The 8028-nt window shown below is 43.1% G+C and overlaps 1 protein-coding gene across 1 annotated transcript in view; it reads right to left on the bottom strand.

The window, feature by feature from the left end:
- The window catches only part of Prdm1 (PR/SET domain 1), a 92323-nt gene extending 88165 nt beyond the window's left edge, over positions 1-4158 (bottom strand). Inside the window, exon 1 of the mRNA XM_031347640.1 lies at positions 4107-4158. The gene's annotated coding sequence lies outside the window, so the exon portion shown is untranslated. The remainder of the gene's footprint in view (positions 1-4106) is intronic.
- Between the last annotated feature and the right edge of the window lie 3870 nt (positions 4159-8028).

Genomic DNA, 8028 nt, shown 5'->3' with positions numbered 1-8028 from the left:
GTGTCATATTTAAAGTCTCTTTCTAGCTAACAACAGAAAGAAAAGGTTAACATTTAGCCGAAAACACCACACATTTCAAGTGTGAGATACCTAGAAGCAGCTGAGTTAATCAGTAAGAACAAAAATATGGAAAACCTCCACCAGAAAAGAATCAAATGAGTAATAAAGATACTTAAAATTCATAGATTCAAGCTATTTACAGTCTGCCATTATACAAATTAATGTAAAAGAAAAAGTGCCTAAACATTCAATTTTCTAATAGGAAGTTCTAGACTCTAACAACCAGTTTACTTCGAAAGTTCTGTTCCAGCACACAATATCATTTTAATAAGTGAATTTGTTACAAATTGACTATTTGCTGTCAGATGTGAATTAGGTTTTTTTTTCAAGCATTGACTCTCACCATTACTAAAGCTTAAAGTATCTTTCCATTTAAAAGAAGCAAACTATTTTTCTTTTACAGTAATAATGTTCAACACACATGCTTTTGCTCACATATTATCCACATGTTGCGTGAGGAGCCACAGAGCCATATTTAAAATTTCATTAGGGAAAACCCCACACATACTCAGGTCAGGCAACTGTTGAAAGACAGCTGTTTGCTCTACACAGCTTCCCATTGCAATTCTGTTTGTAGAACTTTGTAAAAGCCACAAGTAAATGTGGCTAAATTTGGGGGAGAAAAATCTCCTTCAAATTAAAGTACCTTTTGAAGGTCGTGAACCGTAATATATTTAAGATTTTAGTGTAGAACAAAAGAAGATTTACCTTACATTTATCAACGACCTTTACATTTATCAATGAGACTTATTTTTGAGTACTGAGTTCTTTTAAAGAAATAGGTACTCAGAAACTTTCATCCAAATACTCATTATAAAACCCAGACATCTATTTCCCAGTAAATGCTAGTGAGTTGTGACACCTCTGGTGACCTGATCATTTCCAACAAGTCAGGAAGCAATCCAAACTTCCTTTTGAAGATGCACGGGGCTAGGAACTTTTTTTTTTTTTTTTTTTTTTTGAGGGCAACCTCTCCAACCTACTTTCATGTAGGAGGGCTGAGGAGTCACACTGGCAACAGAACCCAGAGAATTTTAACATCATCACCTGCAACCTGCAAGGAGATCTGCCTGGAGCTATTCCTATATATAGATCAACCCAGAAATGCCAGTAGACAGACCGATAAGCATTTGTTCATAACTGACTGAAATCATTTTATCAATTAAGCCTACATCCTGGTACAATAAGACTATAGAGGAAACAACCAGAAATAACTTAAGACACATTTAATCCTGGTCTAGCCTTCATGCTGCATGAAGGAACTTGACCATAATTTAGATGGTTAAGATTTGTTTGTGTTATCAATGAGACTTATTTTTGAGTAGTGAGTTCCTTGTCTTGGCTCCTATGCTCAACACACATGTGTCATTTATATTAGATTTCCCATTTAGGAAGACTCTAAGCTCAGACCTCTATCAGCTGTCAGTGGACAGTATCCTCATAGAGTTAAAGAAATCCCAGTCTGAAAACAAGCAGTCGCTTTTGTAGCAGAAGTTTGTTTTCTTGTAACCTAAAGAAGACAAATGAAAACCCAGTGTGTGACTCCAAGGCAGGGGATGGTCTATTTGGTTAAAATAATGTTTACTTTGTGTCAGAAACAAAGGATTCTAGTTTCTGCCTGCCCAAGGGGGTAATTTTAACTCTACCTGCCCCTAAGAGACACTGTCACTAGAAAACGAGGACCCAAGAAGCTCCAGTTCTGAAGAAGATGTGGACAGCAAAATGTAATGTCCCTTGGCCTTTGACGTTTAAAAACAGGCTCTGAGATCCACAAAAGGGTGAACACAGAAACTGAGTTTTGCTAACCGCTTTTTGAAACATGGCATGTATCAAAACTCCGTTCAAGCCATAAGAATTTTCAGCAGAGGGTTTGTTAAGTTCTGTAGAGAGCAGCTTGACTTCCTGCATCTGCCAATGTCTAGGAAATGGAAAATTTGTAAAGACAAATCTCTGTCATGCAGTACAGAGTCTAGGAAAACATCAAGCTGTAAGAGGAAAAACTAGATGCAGAAGAACGCCCATCCTGCTAAGTTTAACTTGACGTTGTACATTTATATTCAAATCAGAAAGGCCCGATTGCTAGCTTTACCACATTAAGAAAAGCTAGCAAACATTTCACTTTTCAGACAACTATTAGAGAAAATCTGTATTTATGGTTATATTTCAGGGTACAAAAAGTTTGAGAACATTAATTCAAATTATGTATATTTACAAAAATGTACAATTAGTCAAAAAAAAAAAAAAAGAAACCCATTTAACCATCTCTAGGACACTCAGTTTATGATAAAACAAACAAAAACCAAACAAACAAATAGCCAAATTTCAACCAATTGGGAACATGCTGTGTTTTAAGGATTTCACTTTTTTTATTAATCAGAAAATACTCTTTAAAATTGAATTTCTTAAGAGCAGAAAGAAATGTAGAGAGGTCTAGAATGAGAAGGGCCCGGAGCATCCTACTGAAAGCTTTTCCAAGTCAGAGCTAGGAAGTGGAGCTACTACCAGGCTCTGGAACAAATGTTCCCCGTGGTTTTGTACCACAATGTTTAAAAACATCATATTTTAATTTCAGGCCTTATAAACTAAAGATGTCCCTCCCCCCAAACTAATTACTATTATTTTGGATCAGAGTTTGTGGCTGACAACATCTGTTAGAAACTCAATTGTGCTTCCTAATTAAAGAACTAAGTCCAGTTGATGAAAAAAAAAAGTTTAATTCAAAGGGAGCTATAATACTGTGAAAATAACCAAATAATTTTCCTCCACAAATATTCTCCCTGGGAGAAAGAGGCTCTCAGTGGGAACAGAGCTTCCCAATGGTCTGTGTCATGTATCCACTGTATATTTTATTATTTTTCCTATTTACTGGTTCTTTCCTGTTACTTTATTTACAGCTGAAGACTCACTTAACCAATGTTTTTCTTTTTTCTCCCAATTATTCCTCCTCCGCTGTTTTATTCAGCAAAGCAGAATAGTTTTAAAGCAAAACAGTTTCAAGTCATGCCTTTCTCTTTTGTTCTGTTTACAATTGCCTATTGCATCAAAACATTTAAAACTTTAAATAGTAATCCTTGAAGGTTCCTTAAAAAAAAAAAAAAAAAAAAGTAAACCCTCGCAGAAAACGCCCAGCCTGCTTGTGAAAGAGGCAGCTCATGGTTCATTGACCCCATAGCGAACGTGACTACGCAGAGCAGTCAGAGCTGGCACCTGCCCAAACCCTTCCCTGCCCGTGCCTAACTTATATACCTGTCAGGAACCGAGAACCTAAAGAAGTGCTAGTAAGGTGAGACTTAACCAGGAACTTAAAAGTGTGGTCCTGAGTAGGACTCATTTCTCTGGATTTCAAACTCGGAAGAGGAGGCTTGGCAGCTCCGGGCGCCACGGCCACCCCTCCAGCTCTGCGCCCCTAAACTCAGCGCGAAGCAGTGCTAGCAGGTAGCTAAGGCGCGAAGGCTGGGAAGCTCGAGTGGCCCCCACTCTGGTTTAAGCTGCCTGCCCCAGGCAGACTGCCTGCCTGGCTTGCTCACCACTTTAGATCGCAAGCCCAAGCCATCCACGCCGCAGAATCTGCTCTGCACTTTGGAAGTGGCAGGAAGCACCCTAGCCGGTGACAGCGGGAAGCCCCCCGCCAGGAGTTCTCGGAAAGTTTGTCTGCACAACCCTTTCCTCCCGGAGCCTGGAGGGACGCGACAACAGAAAGATCCCTCTGGGATCCTTAGGGTCTTTGTCAGCACCCTTGGTTCTCCTCATCTTCTCCCGAACGAATGCAATCTTTGAGTCAACCTAAACTTCCCTCCTTCTTTGGTGACTTTAAAGAAAGGGCTCCAGTTCAAAGAAGATGCACGAAGGTTGTGCGTTTGCTCCCTCTCACCTACTCGAGGGTCTGCACCAGGGTTCCTGCAGGATAGCTGTCCGTCCCTCCACCCCACCCCCGCCTTTAAAAGAATTTGCGCAATCTTGTACTGCGAAGTCTATTTGTGAGCCGCTAGCTCGGGATTCCTTTTCCAACTTGAGCCGATCCCGAATCTCTCTCCTCTGGGTCTTACCTTGTCCCCTGGCCCACCACCAAGTCTCGGTGTCCTAACGGTGGCGTCTGGGACGCGTGAAAGCACTCAGCCCCACCCCCAGAGTCGCTCTCTCTGCTCTCTGCCTCCCATGTCCCTCTCCCTCTCCCACCACCTAAAACTTCGGGTGCTTTTTTTTTTTCCCGCTACTGAAGAAGAGTAAACTTGGTTGCCCCTGTTCAGTTGGGGCAGGCTTTTTAGAAATTCCGACATTATATTAAGTTTACATTTCAAAATACGGTGTATCCGACTCTGTCTTATCAACCAACGGGTGACGCGAAATTCGACGTGTTCTTTGAACAGACTGAAGTGATAGATCCTAAGGTCGTCCCTTCCATCCCGTTTTAAAATTTTTAAATAATGAATGCCGTCGGAGAGATGAAGCAACAGGAGGTCCCCTCTGGTTTACTGTTCCCAACGCTGGGCGTCCCCCCCCCCCATATCCTAGTTTAAACACCACCCCCCCGGCTCCATTCTTTGAAAGCCTATTTCCTAAGGTAGCAAAAGTAACGTTTTAAAGACCTTCCACTGTCCCACGGCTCTTCGCAGTCCTATGCGGCACACCTGAGCAGCCCGGGCAGCTCCCTGACGACCTCCGGCCGCAGAACCTTCAGTCTTCCCTGTGGCACGTTTTCGGTGCCTCAACAAACTCCCCAAACAAGCAACTTCAATGAATGCCAACTAAGCTTTCCCGGGAGAAACGTCAAGGCAGCTACAATCCGTCTCTGTTTACACAAACATACCTAAGGGCAGGTTGGAGAGTGACGAGGACTTTGGGGGTGGGGGGTTGTCTGCTCAGAGGTGGCTGAAACCAGTTTCCCATTGTTATTTAGCTAAGAAAAGCTAGCTTTTGTTTTGTGGTAGGTATTAGGGGTAAAAACTCCGGAAGCCACAGTTCCCAGGAGTCTTTGAGATTATGAAAAAAAACCTAACCTCAAATGAGGAATTTGGTTCTTTTAGATTACAGCACCGAATGAAGTGTTAACATTTTATGAGGAAAAAACCGTCCAGCCACTTATAAAAATATTCTAGAGAGGGCTGGAGAGGTGGCTCAGTGTGTAAAGGCGCTTGTTGCCAAGTCTGATGACCAGGGTTCATCCCCACACGGTGGAAAAGAACCGACTTCCACAAGTTCTCATCGAGGGACGCTCCCCACCCAAAAACCTAAATATAATTTTAGATATCACTAAGAGCTATCTACCCTATATACACAGTAGCTCAGCTCCCCTCTGGTATCTGTCAAAGTAGGAAAAGTCGCAACAGCAACAGCTGGGACTTAGTGGATTTTGCCCTGGAAACCCAAAATTTCAGATTCCCTCCAGTTATCATTGTGCCCATTTGCTTTAATGGAAGGGGGCCCACAGTCCTGATTCCCTCTCTGGCCTGCAGAACAGAGCCAGAAAAGCCCATCGTTCCTGGGCCCACTGGCCACACATGTGCAAGCAGCTCCCGCAGCTGATGGAAGGTGGCTCGTCCAGCAGTGAAAGTGTGAATGTGTGAGGGGGTTTGGGGGTGGCTGGAGCGAACGGGGCTGCAAACCACTCTGTGTTCTGATTCCCATAGTATACCAGCTTGGCCAACAAGCCTACCGCCGGCGAGCAAGGCTCTGGAGGAGCGGGTCGGGTCGCAAGCTGGGACCTCCAGGATTGGACAGCCTGTAGCCACGTGACCAGCACACGGCGCGCTCGCGCCCCGCCCCTTCCCGCCGCGCGCGCCTTCGGCGGAGCGCTACACGTACCTGATGCTCACTTTCACTTTCTGCGCTGGAGGTTCCTGCACGAATGATAACTTTTCGTTTCGTTTTGGCTTTTTTAGATTTTTCTTTTTTGGAGGCAACCAGTGCTAGAGGGAGACGTCGGAGGAGAAACGAGTCGCACACGTTCATGGTTGGGGGTTGCGTGGGGGGGAGTAGGGAGGTTGCGTTGGGGAAGCGGTTCTTGTCGGGGAAACCGGAACTGCTCGCCTTACAAGAGCACCGCTGTCTGAGCTTATGTGTCCGTGAAATGTCCTAGGAAGTGACACCCGCCGCCAGGGCATAGCAAGCAAAAGTCCCAACAAGTAGAAGCTACATCCTCCAAGCCCTGATATAGTCCTTTGTTTATGAGAAGGAAAACCTGCCAGGTAGTTTGCTAGGTTAACTGAAGTTAAAGGGCCGCTTGTTAGCCCACGTGGGTGACTTGGTTGGGATTAGTAACGCAAAAATGCAAAGAATAGTCTCTGCTAGCTCTGGGATCAGTGGGTGACTCAGAAGCAATCCAGAATGTTTGCACAAGTACTCCCCAGTGCTTACCTCTTATCTGTGTGCAGCTGACCCTTTAAGACGCTCCCCATGGCCTGGGGAATCTCATCTCTTGGAAGTCAATAGTCCAGGTCATTCTTTTGATTATTCAGAACTTAGTTTACCTTTTGTACATTTTACCCGTGAAGTTCTGGGACATAGCATCAAACTGCCTCCCTCTCTTCTCCATTTTCTTTTTTTTATACAGCACCTTCGTCTTTAACAAGCCAGGGAAGTTGTAACAGAAAGATTGGGTTTTAGAAACAAAATTGCTTTTCCTTCTTTCAAAAGGTGTCTCCACCACCCGTCTCCACCACCGGATGACATTTAATAGGTTCTAAACTGAGCCCTTTGTTTCTGTTTTGTTTGCATTCCTAAAGAGTAAGAGGAAACCAAATTTGCAAAGTGTGGACAATTAGAGTTTCTGGTACAAAATAAACACTCAATAAATTATTATTGAAATTAGGTTTACTCTTCCTCTTATGGAGTTTTTGTTTGTTTGTTTGTTTTTTTGTTTGTTTGTTTTTTGTTTTTTGGTCTTTCAAGACAGGGTTTCTCTGTGTAGCCCTGGCTGTCCTGGAACTCACTCTCTAGACCAGGCTGGCCTCAAACTCAGAAATCCACCTGCCTCTGCCTCCGAAGTGCTGGATTAAAGGTGTGCGCCATCACTGCCTGGCTCTCCTATGGAGTTTTAAGTGACTGTGCTAGTGGTCTTTCTTTTATTTTCATGTAGAAGTTTGATTAGGGAGAAAGCAAAGCTCATAAACCAATTTGCTTCAGTCATATGTTGTGATAAGTAACTTCCACTGACTAATTACATGTCCTTTTGAAAGTAGTTCCTCAAATTTGTTTTGAATATATGATACTGCCTTTGAATTTCCTTAACTTCTCCCGTGTTCTTTACCAAATGACAGAGTCAGGCTTACACTACTAGTTATCTCATAACTAAACACGGTGACTTTTGGGGGGGGAAGATGTTATTATTTCCTCCGGGTAGTTAGCTGAATGTCTATCATAAAGTGCAATCTAGAATAAGAACTAATTACATACAAAAATCAACTTCTTTATTGCTATCTGGGCAAAAAACATAAAACAAAAAAACAAAAACCGCATAGAACAGATATATACATTTTAAACTTAAAACAGCTGTGTTTTGGTCCCTGGTTTTGGGACCAAGCATATGTGGAGGCTTGAAATGAAAGTTGTTTTCTCTTTAAAACTGGTATAATTACTTCTTGGTAGAAATGAAACCTCTGGGCTGGAGATGTAGTTCCATATTGGAGTGCCTACTGATTAGCATGCATATTGCCCATACATGCAGGTTGGATCCCTGGAAGAAGGGGGAGGGGGAGGAAGATCTGAGTCCCCAACTTTTGTCTTCCATATGTTCAGAGAGATATATTTCTATCTCTCTCTCTCTAACTATAGATAGATACACACATGTATGTATGCATATACATATCACCTCATACCCACACCTCTCTGACTACTCCTACCCCGACCCCACATTCTAGCTGTCACTTAGTTTAATCTCCCAGTTACCTATTGGGCAACCCAGGGAATTACCCTGGGAGTTCTCTTTCTCCTTCTCTGTGGCAGCCATCAAGACATGCCTAGTTTAACCTA

This window comes from Mastomys coucha, unplaced genomic scaffold, assembly GCF_008632895.1.
Source record: "Mastomys coucha isolate ucsf_1 unplaced genomic scaffold, UCSF_Mcou_1 pScaffold3, whole genome shotgun sequence".
In the NCBI taxonomy this organism is placed as follows: domain Eukaryota; kingdom Metazoa; phylum Chordata; class Mammalia; order Rodentia; family Muridae; genus Mastomys; species Mastomys coucha.
This window is presented reverse-complemented; position numbering and strand designations above follow the sequence as displayed.